We start from the raw sequence: 14,043 nt of genomic DNA, 5'->3' as shown, positions 1-14,043 counted from the left end.
CAAGCAGCAAGCTAATTAATGGCTCAAACAAAAAGTTTTAAGAGTGATTTTTTTCAGACACTTCACTCCAAAGTGATTGAGAAGGAAATGCCTTTTTAAAATTTTTATATAATGTCACACTAAATGAACCATAAAGAAACAATATAGAAAATACATAGCTTGGAATTTATGAGAACATTTCACAACTATTAAAGACCACATTTAAAGGTCCATATTTTAAATGGAGCTGAGGGACCTTTGAAAGCAGATTTACCAGCAAGGTCATCCTTAAAAATGGAAAGGAAGAAAACCAGATCCCAAACATTACAGTCAAGAACATAACAAAGCCTAGAATTGCTGGACAAGAGAGGAAGAATGGACACTAAAATGCTAAGAAATCATTGTATAGATCATATTTATTTGAATCCAAAGAGAAATGTTGACTGTCAGTCACCAGCTAAATGAAAAATGGCATTGCAGCTGGCTTTCAAAAAGTAGAATTCTTTTGAACCAGCCATCCTCACTGGCTGCTTAGAACTGCTGCTCTTCACTAGCTTAGCTGATGACATGTTACTGCATCTCAGAACATACAAATCTTGCCTCATGACAAAACAGTTGTCAAAACATTATTTTTTTTCTGATGACATATGGAAAGAAATTCTTTATACATATTGAAACCATTTTTCTTCCTTTGAAGCAGTTTCAGACATATGATACACAGTATAGTATAAAACCCAGTTCAAAAATAAAAAACTAGAACAAAAAAATCTAAAAAATTTAAAATATGTTTACTTTTGGGAGAATCTTTTCTCCATCTTTACATCAATAGATTCAGTTTCTGTGAAATGGGTATTGCTTTTTCAAAGTAGAGTTGATGTTGATAAGACAATATATTGACTTGGATTTGGATTCTCTGGCAACGTTTCTTTCAAACTTTCTTTACAAACTGACCTAATAATAGAAATATGATCCATATTGTGTGAAAATAAAGGTCCTTTTTGCTTTGAGGCAATTAATTTTCCACCCCCTCCAAAAAGACAATCCCAGAATCCCTTCTTGAAAGGGAGTACAAAAAAATCTAACTATTAATATTTGTTGGCAGTAAATATAAGGTCAAGCTCTTTCAGTATCTGAAAAATGGTAAGCAAAATAAATAATAAATAAACCTTGTTGCATTCTTGAGTACTTTTTTTTTTCAGTAGCCCGTGCCCCCTCCCAGCTATGGTGTTCATCACACTTAAAGTGTGGCAATAATTTAAGCAGTGTCAGACAAACACTTGTCCTTCCCTGACCCAACACTATTAGATTGTGGTCTGTCAGGAGAACTAGGGCTATTTGGGGAGCAATGTATTGCAACTGGACACATGATGGGAGGGTAGTGGGAGAACATACCCTCTGCATTAAACAATCATAGTGATCTGCATCTGCAATAGGTGGTCAGAGGTGGGCAGGGGCCCACTTTGTGCCCAATCATGATTTAGAGATGTTTTGCACCACCAAGTCTGCATTTTAAGAATTATTTCATAACTAGAAAGTTCTTTTGTTCTATCTCTAGGTGAGGAGCTGAGAAAAGTCATGAAGCAGAGTTATTTCTGACTGTGGGACTACAAATTCACAGCCTTATTTTAACAGCAGCTGCAATGGGGAGTGTGGTGAGTGGGCAACAGGTGAGGCTCTCTGGGAGAATGTCCCTGGGCTCTGCTCTGGCCGTGCTACCCAGGGAGGACAAGGACAGGGCAGGGACCTGCCACTCTCTGGGGCAGGCGTGGGGAGCTGTGGATGCTGTGAACACCCTGGTGTGACTTCAATGAGCTGGCAAAGGAATGAGGAAAACTTGCCAGAGATTCCTCTTGCTTCTTTTCTTGCACAGCACTGGGAAAAGACAGTTTTCTGGCTGCTAAGATAATTCTCTGCTTGAAATTTGAATACCTTTTGCCTTTGACAAAGACATTATTACTGAAGTTTTTACAAAATGATATTAGTCTATTTCAGATGCATTGAAGAGTAGCACTTCATTCACAGCTACTGTAGACGAGTCCAGAACAGAGCTGAATGGTAATTAGCAGTGATAACTGTTTGCCACCTTTATTTTTAGTCAGAATTTTCAAGCCCTGTAAATTGGAAGTGTCTAATGCTAATAACTTATTTATTTTTGTATAACATTGAACTTGACAACCATTTTTAGTTATCAGTTCTTAAAAAAAACCTTTTAGAGCTAGAATCTTGTAAAATTGCAGCCTGGAGCAGACTTCACCAAAGTTAATGAGCCATGAAAAATAAGATTTAGCTTGAGAAGGCTGTTAATACATTTTTGCAGCTGTAGCCTATACTAGCAGGCTATGATCAGTTAAAATAGATACCTCAATTAATCCTTTCTTGGAAATTGAGAAAATAACCTGTATGGTTTTATTGAAAAAAATAATAATTGTCAGGTTTTCTACAGGGTTTTGGTACCTTTGTGGCATCAAGATGAGAAGAACCCTCACACCAAGAGGGAGAACACTCATTCCAGTGCAGTGTTAGTGCAAGGTACTGAGCATCACTCTCCTTCGTGCCCAGCAAAGCAGGGGTGCTGCGCACTGAGGGTTTGCTTTCTGTACACCTTGGGCTGGCCCTTGGCTACCCAGGGCTGGAGCTGTGAAAACTCTACTGGCCTGCTGCAGTATCACATTGCTAAAGCTGGGAGGAACCTGGGGAGACGTGCTGATCAAGCCTGAACTCTCTCCTAGGCTTTACCTCACCATCACTGCCACAGGCAAGGCATCAGGTTTGGATTTACAAAGAATCAAACACTGTGGTATATCCTACCCATGTAGTTTAAATACCATGTCTGAACATTATGCTCTGAAAACAATCGCGAAATACTCTTTTGTATGTTCTGCATGATATTTGGTGTTGTCTTCTCTTTTTTCCTAACCTGAAATAATAGTAAACTGTATCAGGAAAAAAAATGCAAAAATGCAATGGTAAATTCAGGTGTCTGGGTTTTGGTTTCATGCTAACACTGTATCTACATATTTATAGGTTTTCCTTTAGAAGAATAGGTTGTGTCTTTCCCTACTTTAAACTAAGGACGTCACATAAATACAGAGAAAGCAAAAAACAGAGAACTCTAACACCCATCTACTTTTTTGGCAGAGTGAACCAATGCAGTTCATCTGTCATAAAGTTTTACTCAATTTTATGCTGCACTCACAGATTTTTGACTTGCAGGATATCCTTTTTTTTAAGACAGAGTTCTGGAAAAAGCAGAAAACAAAAAATTGTCACTACATTCACCGTGTTGGTCTCTTGTTCCAAGTGTCATTTTTACTCATGCTGCTTGGTAAGATCATATAAGAAATGACAAAGAAAGGTCAGAGAACTGTCACTTCTATATTAAAATAAAATAGCCTCTCATTTGCTGTCCTTCTTCACAATTTTCAGAATTTAATGTCAGTAAATGAGTGACTCACAAGTGACATTTATAAATTCAGTACATTTTGTTCTATATAGAAAACAGAAATGGAACTTGTCACCTTCTGTGTGTTTTCTTGATATCAGATATTAGAAAACTATCTAACTACATGAAGAAGTATTTATCAAACTAAACATGCTATCTATATGTAAACACCCCCACCTGTTGCAGAGATTACTTTTATATCCCCATTTTTCTCCAGTCTTGGTGGCATATTGTAGCACTCAAAGTGCTGATAAAAATGATTGGTTTCTGCTGACTACAGAATGGGAAATGACAAATTGATTGAAATCCACGGATTAAAATAAAAATAATTGCTAAACTTGCTACTGTCACTTCTACACATTTGCTTGCCACACAATGTCCATATTAAATAAACAAATGTCTCTCTAGTCTGAAAAGAATGCTTGCACCATAAGTGGCTATGAACATTAGCACTACTCCTTGGAGGGCGAATGTTTTTATGAGATTCAGCACTGGACATCCCTCATTATTTTTTAGATATTGTACTGGCTGGTGCCTGTCAGCACCTAATTATCATCTGTTTAAGATGTACAGAAGGGGTTTCTTGATTGAAGGAGATACAGTGATGGATTCTGCTGGATCAGGTCTCTACAGTGCACCTTCTGTTACTGCTCAGGTAGTGCAGATGAGTGAGAGAAGGAATTTCTTCTTGTCAGTAATTCCAGAATTTTTTGAGAAGAGTCTACGTTCTTTTATGGAGAAGTTGTATGGATTTTCAATACTAGACTTTCTGCAATATTTAGGCTTAAATATTGGGCCTGGGTGCAGGCAATTTTTTTTCATACCAGGCAGAAATACAAATGGAAACAACACTTTGCTGTTCCTCTGTCTGTAAAAGTGATTTTCCTGTAGCTGCTATTCACTGGCTATTGAGTTGGAAAAGTAAATTCTGGATTTTGGCAACTTAGATCCATTGAAATTAGCAGAAAAATATACAGTCAACTTAGCAGAGGCTGAAGTTCCCATCAAGAGTGTGAGAGGGTCTGGCTTTATAGCACAGTTTGGTTCATATTCTGTGGAGCACGAAGTAGATATGAATATCTAAGGATAGTTAGGAACATATCAACATAAATATCAGTAAAACCAGTTGTGGTCAAGATAATGCCTATGCAAGACACAGATCTACCAGGACTATCTCCAGCCATTCTAAAGTTTATCTGGGATGCAATAACTGACCTGTTTTATGACATCTAGCTCAAACCTACCTTTGGTACTTGAGGGCTGAAAAACAGAAAATATGACATATGTGGTTCATAAGAAGGCCACAAAATTACAAGCCAATAAATCTGATGTCAACACCTCAAAAAGTACAAGAAAAATTGAAATAGATAAACTAGAATATAGATGAGTCTTTATTCTTTGGTTTTTTTAAGCAGACAAAAAGTCTTTGATAAAGGAGATCCACTTGATATATTTGGCTTTCTAAAAGGCTCTCAAAATCTCCCTCACCAAAGGAGAAGGATTAAAGAGCTGAAAACAGAGAGTAGAAGTTGAAGCTTCACTAAAGAAATACCCTTTGAGGGTATTTCTATAAAAACCCTTTGTGAGAGGTAACTGGTCATTGAAATGGTAGATAAAATTCAACAAAATAAATGGGAAATTATATAGATGAAGGAAAGAGAAATCACAGTTTCACGTATAAAATGATGGGTTCTAAATTACTGCAGACTGCATCTTGTGGAGTAATACACAATCCATCAGCTCACAGAATAGAAAAGATAAATGTTAGGGACTATTAAGAACAGGGGAAAAAAGAAAACTCTCTCTGACTGAGGTAGTTTCTGATTTCATGTTTGGTCTGTCTTAGACATCTGCTTTTGGTCATGGCTTGAGACAGCATATTAGGAACTTTGGTCTTACTCTGTATGGCCATTTTAATGCTTTTACCCACATGCCTCAGTGTATTAAGCAGTTTACTCAGTAAAAAGTATAAAAGACATACTTCTATAAATAAAATAACTAAGGCTTGCTTCCATTTCCAATGAGTATACATATATATATATACGTATGTTTAATTTTTCTAATCCTGAATTGCAATGTTGTTTTTATTCCATCTTATATCCTCTATATTTATAGCTCCTTACATGCTCCTAATATGTTTCTCAAGACCATGACTCTGACTAGGAAGATGAAGGAACATTAAATCAACCATACTGAACTTGCCTGAACATAATTTGACTGGCAGTTTGCCTTAAAGACTATTTTGCTCTCTGTGTATCCCTTTGATTTTACAACAGAAATTTCCCTTAAGCAGCACTTATATTACAATGCTTTCCCTAAGACAGGTTAATTGCTATTCTTTTTTTAATTATTCTCTACTCAGCTTCAGAAGAGCTGTCAAAATATATCTTCACAGTAATATATTTAACAATAAAATTGGAATGAAGACTGGACCATTGAAATAGTAGTAAAAAAAGAAATGTTATTTCTAGGAAAGTTAGTTTTTCTCATCAGCTACCTTGGAAGAAATTGGCCCAGCATAATGCATTGCATACATTTTTTGCAAAAATGCTAGGAACAGCTTACTGAGAGCAACAATTAAAACAATTAAAATAATTTGATAGGGGAAAGATGCAAGCTTATAAAAACATACAAAAAATATTTTTTATTAGATGTGAAGCATACATAGAATTGAGCTCCTTCAAGTACCATCCTCCTTCTGATGTTCCTACACCAAGCTCAGAATTAAACAAATTGAAAAATTGGTATAAAATTATGTCCCAGCCCAGAAAATTTCTTCATCACTTTGCTGTAGGTCGCCAAAGAACTGTATAATAAATCAGGGTCTGCCTTGGATCTTGCCAAGTTATTCTCTATTTTCCCTTGGTTTTTGAGATGTATTATTTTCTTTTGGCTTTTGCTACTCTCCATGAGAGACAGCTTTTCTCTTACTTATCTATCTTCCTCTGCACTTAAACAAGCTGGCTTTACCTTGTCAAAGCTCACATACCTCAGGAGTCTGTGAGTGCACAGTTTCTTCTGAAATGGGTACAGATATCCACAGGATGAATCAGCTTCCTCACTATTTCAGGCTGATCTAGATGGTGTGTTGTCAATGGCACAGTCTTTCAATTAGTCATAGAAAGTAATTGTTTTATTACTTGTTTGGGTACCTCAGAATGAAACTCAAGACTACTCTTTGGATCTCTTTCTTTTTCTCTTCGCTCATAATCAAAATCACATATCATGTAAATTAAATTAATCTCATCATTGCCAAGGAAACCAGAACCTTGGGTTATATTTCCCTGTTAAAATTTCTGGACACCCATCTTTTGCTGGGTGAAGTAAATGCATTGGGCCATCACGTCTACAGGGTGTCTGGATTTTCAAGCACACAGCCTCCAATGCCTTCTGCTATGGGGCAGTGGGGTGTCTTTGCGCAAAGAACTCAGTAATTACCAAAAAGTTCCGGCATATCTGAAACTGGTCACAGGTATCTAACATGAAATACAATTCTGGTTTAAGTTTGTAAGACAAAGTGAAATCAAAAAACTGTTCAATGTGGCAAATCTTTTTCAATGCATAGCTTGTATTTTTCAAGCCTACATAGTTAAACAAAAAGACAGAGGCCAGCACCTCCTACACATCTGAATTTGAAAAAAGTATTTCTCTGAAAAAGTAAAAATTCCATTTAGTTTCATGATTACTGTTCTAACATTGTCATTAAATGTAATGTAATACATGCAGGGTTTCCTAATATTTTTTCTTTAAGAGGATTTTAGGAGATTTTTTGTTCTCATACAGCTCTCTCTGTACTCACTAGTATTAGGCTGGTCAGATTTTGTAAGAGAGCTCAAACTTAGCCAAAGGGAGAGCCTTTAGGATTCAGAAAGAGCAGTAAGAGTTTGCAAATGCTCGTCTTGGTCTGTGCCTTTCTTTATGAGGACTGTACGTGAGCAAACACAGGTAATTGATCTTGCCTATCCCTGACTTGCCTATCCCTGTTGATTCCCAATTACTAGGTTTACCTCAACAAGATTATTTTTCAACTTTATCTTACTCTGAATCTCAAGCAGAGCAGCACAATCTTTTTTAGCAAAGTAATGTGTTTGTGGAACAGGGTTTAACATGCAGACAGAAATTGATGGCAGGAGGAATCTGCTACATTTCTCTGCTTCCCACCTTCTTCCCTTAGCACAGTACTGCTTGTTCTAGAATAGAATAGAAAAGGTACTACTTTTCTGCAACTTTTTTTGTCAACATTTTGTGGTTGTTCTAAGTCTGTGATTTGGGGGCCTTCTCCATGGAATTTAGCCATTCCAATGATACTTTGTAATTTGCTTTGTTCGGGAGAGTTTTTCAGCCGCACAAGTAGCAGAAGTCAAGAATACAGAAAACTAAAATAAATGTTCTTCCAAACAGTGAGGTGTTTATATAGGAGGCTTACTGAGCAGTGATGTCATTATGGGAGGAATCAAAATATCCTGTTGAGGTCTAATGGCCACATACAGCTTTAGTGAATAACGCTTTGTGTTGTTTGGAATACCTATTCCAAAAAACAAAACCACAACAAAACCCACATGAAAGCTAGAAACCTTTGTCCTGCAATTTTCTGGACCTCTGAAATGTCAGATCTAAATGAAATTCTAAGTAGAAAACTCTTTGAACCTTCAGGAAAAAAAAGTATTGTTTCAGTGCTTTTGTTGGCATATTTCAGTATGTTACTACAAAATTTTCTGGGCAAATGCCTGTTTATTTGTAATGGTACTGCCCAAGTGGCACAATATGGGGTGAGCATTTCATGTGCACTAACCATGGTGTGCACAGACAATAAACAACAAGCCCAGCACAAGAAATGGCAACATAAGTGTGATTCAAAATGACTAAATGCGTGACTTAATTTTGTGCTATTAAGATAGCACGAATTAAATGTTTGCACAGGGAACAACTATTTTTGGTGCTGTTCCATCCCTAATAGCAGCAAAGCAATTCAACTGAGGGCATCATGCAGTCAAAGGATTCACTGCAATATTGGCAATAGTTGGAAGGTTGCTTTTTTTTCTGTCTGATAATAGGAATCTCTCACTATGAAATTCTAGTTTTACTTCCATTTCAGTGTATAGGATCCTCACATCTCTGATTTTTCTGCCATCTATTTACTGTGTCATATTTATCATTTATGGGCACCCACATTCCAGGCCAGGAATGCCATGCAGGAGGCTGTGTATGACCTGCATCTTGGGCACGGTGGGGCTGTAATTGAGTGACGGATTGTTACTTCCTCAGGACTGCAGTCTGCAATATATATGTGGCATTTCTAGTCATTGCCAGCTTAACCAGAGCATTTTCTTTTTATGAGCAATTGCTCAATAGGGATTGAAGTGTGCAATGAAATATCAACACCTGTAGGTAAAGCCGTTTTCCACCTAGCCTGTTTTTATGGCTACTCTCGATCACTTTTTCATGTGTTCCCGTAGTAACTGTCTAGGAACTGTCTTCTACCAACACCTACAGTGGAAAATGGAAACCCACCCGTAGTGATGACAGCTAAATGAATATGCAGTATAATGCAAATATCTCCACATGTTACCTGGAACAAAATAAATTATTCCTATATGTGCCAAGACATTTCCAGGCAGATTTCACTCTTACAGCAGAATAAACCCAGTAACTCTGTTTCATAGTTGAAGAAGCATCAAAGGAAAGTTCACCATATTATTCCCACACTATTTTGTGTGGAAGTCACGTCTTGATCAAGGCTACAGAAAGCAGAAAAAAGTCAGCAGCAGCCCAAGGTTGAACTATCATTGAAAATAAGGAGTCAGTCCCTCTCTGGGCAGCATATGAGAGGAAATCTAGATCCCTGTATGTCACCACTGTCACCCACTTTTTGGTTCTATGTATTTTTCTGATCTTGAATTTGTGATGGGATTTGCTTTCCTTTGTAAAATTTGGCTATGCTAAAGGTTTTAACCCTTTTCTGATTGCATGAGGAGGCAGAAATAGCAGTGTAACTTTTCTGCACTGCAAAACCATGGAAACTTTAACCACAGGAAGTTGTGCAGCGCTCAAAGACTTTGACTTCTCTTCCCTGATGGAACAGTGTGTTGCCATCAGTGGAGAGCACTCCTAAGTAATGCCAGAATTTTATAAGCAGATATTGTGCTCAATTTTTTATTCACTTTTAACAAATAAAAATAGAAATGGAAATCCTTCCTATAATAAGAATGGTTTTGGTGCAATTCTTTTAATTTTTCATAGCTTCTCTTTTGTCAAGAGAAAGCAAAAATCAGGAACATATAAAAGCACAGGAAAGAAGAAATTTAAAATAAAAAAAAGGATTCTGTGTAAATAAAAAATCCTCTTCGATTTTTGACTACCTTTTTTTTCCCTAATACTTTTCATGTTTTTTTCCTCCTGAGAAGTAGGTTCAAACACTTCTTTCACTCACTCCTTTTTATTGATTTCGAATTTGAAAAAATAAGAATTAAATGGTATTCTTGTAAATGAAGGAGATTCTTATATCAGAAAATCCCTAGAAAATTAGAAACAGGACCTGTGCTGGCTTGTTTCATATCCTGCTGCACAACAGCCTTAAATAAAAACTTTTCCTTGTCAGCATAATGGGAGAAGGAGGATTTCCATTATGGTCTCTCGCAAGAGAGAAGCTAGTGACCAGTTCTGCGGTAATTTGCAGGATATAAATTATGTTAGTAAAATTTTGGCTCAAAATTTTACAAGAAATTTACTATAGCTCTTCTGCTATACAGTATTTTACAGTTGAAAATTTCATAGGAGACAGGGGTGTATTCCATTCTATTTTCTGCACATAAAAGTTAACAACCACAGAAGCTGAAATTTTTTCTCCAAGATTGGGTGCATCCAATACTGTGTCCTATCCCATTTGCATCACTCGTATGAAAACACTCCTGGCTGAGTTTAAGATTTTCCTGAGGAGGTCAGTGGACTTTATAATTATGTCTGAATGTATCTCGGAAACCATTGATAAGTGGCCAAAAAAAGATGGCAATACCTGACTGGGAGAAGTGAGATATAAGAAAGGAAATGTGCTCTACAGTTTGAGTTCTATGATTCAAATTGGGGAAAAAAATCATAGATGTTCTTACCAATGAGGTATGAACACAGTTCACATTTGAATAAAAATTTGATTGTAATCCCAAATCTGTTGAAGTCAGTGGAAGGACTCATATTGTCTTCAAAGAATGTTAAACTGTGGCATGGTTCCTCAGCTGCCTTTGGGTTATGGAAATCACAGGAACCATCTGCTGAAATCATTGTTTCAACAGAAAAGTCAAGAGTGCACTTTAAATCATTTTCCATTTAATACAGAATTGTTTCATACAGAGTGGAACCTTTTCTTTCAAATAAGGTGTCAAATATGGCTTTCTATGTGCATCAAAGAAATAACTGTGTGGAAATAGATGTCACATTTGAAACTGGCACAGAATTACCATTCTTTTTCAACTTAGAAGGTATCACAGATTTTTGCCAAAATACTTACCCGTCTGATCTCACTTATGTGTTAAAAATCATCACCACATACACTGCATTTAAGTTATTTTGACATTTGGTCTTTTTTGTGAATGTATAAAGCACGTTTAACCTACTTTCAAAAATACATTTTGTGCAATACAATTTGTTTCTTCAGCAAAAATAAAACACTCTGTGAGGCACCTTTACGTGTGTTCTGCTGCAAAGCTCACATAGTTTTATGTCTTTAACATTAACTGCTCCTGAAAGGAGGTCACTTGGAGTCTGTTCTCTGCCCTTAAAATAAAGACTCTTGTGTAAGGGTCAAAAGTCTGTACCCAAATGCTAAACTACATGCAGTTAGATCAAAACTACCATGTCCAATATTGCTTTGGTTTATATCAAAATGAGGACCATGGATCTATGAATATACTACTTTTATATAATATTCATGTATTATAATGATAATATTACCATTTGGGGGCCTTATATTAACGTTTTGGGCCTTAATGGTCATAGTGAACACAACTCTGGTGACACATCCAGTCCTCATGTTCACTTAATGAGCTTCCAAGTATCATCAAAATGGACACAGATACTGTCAGAAAGTAAATACAGGAGGAAGGATTTAATTCTGGTTTTTAATCTAGAAAATAATTTTCAGAACTGATATCTTTTAGTGGAGTCATCGGTTTTCAGTTTACCTATGTTGATTAAATAAGCACAGGTTTTAATATCAGCCAGTAGAGTGGAGCTGAAATACAGCAACAACATTTCCTATTCTATCAAAACAGACTTCAGACAGAAGATGCTGTTTGTAAGGAACTAAATATATGATTTTGGATATATTTTAAACCTTTACTCTAGACAGTATAAACCTTTGGCAGTAAACAGTTTGGAAGAAAGCTAACATAGTTTTTGCTTAATAGTTAAATTCTTCATCTGTTTAGCCCTTTCAATGTCTCTTTTACTGTGTGGAAAGTTTTGAAATCCCAAACCAAACAACAACAGTATTTTTAAAAAATGCTATAATGTTTGGAATTACATCACTAAAATCAGACACTTGTAGAAAAATCATAAATTTTTCACATTTATATCCTTTTGTAAATCAGATTCATTTTTTAAGAGACAGGTCACAGACTGATTTGTGTAACATGGCTTTAATAAATTTCTGTCTGAAACCTGAACCAGCCAGTAAGTTTTTACTGAATATCAAGCTTTACATTTGCTCCTGCAAACTTCTATTTCAATGCAATACCAAATGGTGCCATGGTTATTAGGTACCAGTATGATCATGATAGCCACAAACACACTTTTTTTCTTGCTTTTTCCCACTATGCCTCATCTGCCCCAGGCCTGCATTGACTCCCTTCTGGTGTTCGAGACACAGTCCTTATCATGAATCATGAATTGTACGTTTACAAAGGGAAAATTACACTATTTGGAATCAGCTTCCAGTACTTGAGCAAATGTTGTAGGTTTTTAGAGGAAGCGATGTTTGCTGCATAGACAGAAAAAGGATAGTTTAATAAAACAGGTGACATAGTGGGTCTGAAAAATGAAGCGGTTTGAAATAAGGATTTGTGTTAATCTGCTGGAAAAATTGCTTCTGGTATTTTCTGCTGGGATTGTTGCAGACAAGATGAACATAAATGATTATCAAATCCTTGTTTCTTACCTTTTGTTTTCTTTTTCACCCTGACTCCTACTTTTTCATTTTCCAGATATGGTGTTCCATCTTCTCTAGTGCTTCCTCCATATCTTTAAAATTCTTTCCTTCTGTTAAGCAAAACTATCACCTTTTAATTATTGATTTTTTTTTTAACCTTTTCAATTCTCTTTTAATGGCGCAAAACAATAAAATGCTATAGTTACCAGTAGTACTCCACTACTTAATAAAGACAAAGTCCACCTCAGCTGTCACTCTTAGCATCCTCCTTAGTTCTTGCTTTATTTTCTAGAGGCAGAGATGACCACTGAGTAATTTCTTCAGGAGAGAAGAAACAATCACTAAGCAGATATTACAGTGATTGGGAGACTATGGTTATTTATTTCATTAGCTAGCACCAGCATCTCAATAGTTGTTTCTTCTTCTGACATCCTACAGTTAGACTTCAGAGAATTTAACTGTTTAAGCTGGTTTAATTAAAAAAATATCCTTGGCCTGGGTCCAGTTAGTCTGGAAATCTTCTTCCCAAGTTACATTGGAGATTATTGGCTTACTGTGGCCTGGCAAGTTTCCCAGGTGGTAAAACAGATGAGCAATCTGTATTGACCTGTGTACAGAGCCATGCTCCAAGAAGGAGGAATGTGCAGGTGTTTTCAGGGACCTAAATATTTCTGAGTTGGTTGTTTGAATCCATTGCACTGGGTATTGCAGAACACTGACAATAAACAATTCTTGGTTTGAAGGAAGCTGTTTATAAATCACCTTCATTAATTTGATCAGGTGCTTGTAACAGGAAATTGATAGGATAGGACAATCTGAACTGGTCTGTTCAGTAAGAGAAGGACTACAGAGTGGGCTGTCTGCTACTGGTGGAACCCCATGATTCCACCCTAAACTGGACAAAACCAGGTAAACCTTCCTCCAGCTGGCAAAGCGATCTGCAGCTCATTGGTTTCACAGCATGTACTGAAAGAGATGAGCAATGTGTGAAGCTTCCTGAAATAACTGACCAGGAAAAACTGGGCATCCTTTAATATTGCAGTAGCAGTGGCTTACCCATAGTGTTAACGAAACCATGATATATCTTTTTGCATGTCATGTGTTTCTTAATGGGCTTCGTTACTTGGCTTTGTGTCTCAACTGGGCTCTTGTTCAAACAGAGTAGCTCATAGGTCACAAAGTAATGATGTGCTCAGCTAACAGAATATTTCTAATGATCTCGTGCATCAGCCTTCCCAGTCTTTTAAAATCTAGCTTTCTGTGGGCTCCTGTCAGTTTTTAGTTTGCTGGACTTCGATTCAGCTCCATTTAAATTGCTTACTCAGACTCTCAGAAAGTGAATGTCAGCACTGGCACTGAAGTCCAATTAAGGAATTAAGACTGAAGTAATATTCAGAGGCCTCAGACAAGGTGAATGTCCTATTGCCTAAGGTATAGCATAAGAAATAACATGGTGTTAGGACATAGACTATGTCATCAGAGG

This window comes from Pseudopipra pipra, chromosome 10, assembly GCF_036250125.1.
Source record: "Pseudopipra pipra isolate bDixPip1 chromosome 10, bDixPip1.hap1, whole genome shotgun sequence".
NCBI lineage: Eukaryota > Metazoa > Chordata > Aves > Passeriformes > Pipridae > Pseudopipra > Pseudopipra pipra.
Note: the sequence above shows the minus strand (reverse complement) of the source record.